This window comes from Stegodyphus dumicola, chromosome 5 (genome assembly GCF_044657685.1).
Source record: "Stegodyphus dumicola isolate Sdum_Otavi_A_Nest chromosome 5, ASM4465768v1".
NCBI lineage: Eukaryota > Metazoa > Arthropoda > Arachnida > Araneae > Eresidae > Stegodyphus > Stegodyphus dumicola.
The window spans coordinates 161799556-161801649 of record NC_140772.1 but is presented as its reverse complement, the minus strand read 5'-3'; positions in this window follow the sequence as shown (position 1 = coordinate 161801649).

Below are 2094 nucleotides of genomic sequence, written 5' to 3'. Positions count from 1 at the left end.
AAAATAAAATTTTCAAAAATTTTTAGAAAATGGTTCTTAATTTTTTAAAGGTCAAACAGAATTAAAAATTTGAAATTATTATTGTGTACCTTGGTTTTTGTCAGTATTTGAATTCAAATTCGTTTGCAATATTCAAACCTCCTTGGTTTACAATGGCGAATAACCTGTTTATGCTACGGCGAAACCTGGTTATGTTATGTTAATAACGTTTTTTCATTCATCCCCTTTCTTGCGTGTTCTCTCCAAGCCGCGGCGTCGACTGCACTCAGAGGTCTCGCGAGAAATTCAGTTGCAAGGTTGCTGAGAAGTTTCGAGTCTTCTAGTAGAGTAGATTGCAACTTCTTTTACTCTTTTCTTCTTGCGCATGACATCTTGTGCTGATGTCAGGTTGAATTTACAGTTAGACCCAGCGCTTGCGCATACAACGAATATGTAGGATTCAGCACACTCACATGAAACTTCTGATCATGACTACACGAAATCCTTAGCAGATCCTCAGTTTATTCACATCCTCAGTATCAAGATAACTTTATCGAATAATGCTAACTCCACCAGGCAAGTTGTACTCGACATTGAAAATGCTTTAAGTGAAACGAATGTTGGATTTTCACCCGAAACAATCAAAGAACTACATCTGCTACTTGCAAAAGCCATCAACCAATTACGAGAACAAGAAAATGCTCAAGCTACTGCAACTATCAACGAACTCAAAAGTTCTAATTAACTTTTACAGAAACAAATAAACGACTTGAAACAATACTGCAAAGCTCATCAAACTGGAGGTGAATTCCGTAAACAACGGAAACGCCAACTAAGAAAGTCTTCAGATTCTGAGAGCGAAAATGACGAACCAAATCTTAAAACAAATAATAAATTTCAACTTCTCCAAACCGATAATGACTCAATGAACTTAGATGATACTGAAGAAGAAGACGAACCCACTTCTAGTCAACCATATATACGTGCCACTATTCCAAAAACTACCAAAAAGAAATTCTCTGAAAATAAAACTCAAAAGAATGAAGTTCCACCCATAATAGTGGATAATATTGTTAAAGCTGCCTAATTTCTTGCAAATTTAAGTAATCAAACTAGAAGAAAGATAATGGGCACTCTTAAAGGAAATAGACTACAAAATGAACCCCCAGATGCTGGCTCTCATCGCTTTATTCGCAAAATCATAGAAGAAACACATCTTAAAGCCCATACATTTCTTCTGCCTGAAGAAAAAGTGATTAAAGTCGTAATCAGAGGCCTGCCAGTGACCATGAACCCCAATTATATTGTCCAAGAACTAACAAACCAAGGAATTACCATAAATCCTATCACTATCATGAGAAACAGAAAGGAAAATAAGCCAATGCCGCTTTTCTTGCTTCACCTCCCTAAGACTGAAGCATCAAGAAAGATTTATCACATCAAGCACATAGGATATATGAATGTCACTGCTGAGGCCTTAAAACGGAGGTCTGGCCCTCCACAATGTTATCGTTGCCAGCAATACTTTTACATCTCACTTTTATGTACTCGTGACTGGGTTTGTGTGCGTTGCGGTGGAAATCATGAGCCTAAAAACTGTCCAGTTGACAAAGATAAGCCTGCCACTTGCTGCCATTGTGGCGGTCCACATCCAGCTAACTTCTCCAAGTGTCCAGCCAGACCGCAAACAAAGCAGAAGTTTACACGCAGCAATCCACCAACCAAAAATCCTTGGAATTTACAAGACAACAGCTTTCCACCTCTCAACGAAGAAAGAGATTCTCCGAAGCCTGAAAATGATAAGGACTCCAACTTATCTGAAACTCCAACCACAAGCTCCACCTTTTCAGAATTATTTAATTTGGGTTCATTAAAAACAATATGGACAGTTATTATAGAAGGCCTCAAAACTATGAAGAAGCAAACTTCGCCTATAGACAAAATAAGTGCAATTGTGGACATTCTTTACAAAATTAGTAATTGCCTTTAACATGCCATGCAGTATTAATCTGAGAAACATCAAAATTCTTTCATGGAATGCTAATGGCCTTTTTAACAAAAGATGAATTTGGCAATCTTCTTCTGGAACTGGAACCTGATGTAATTCTTACACAG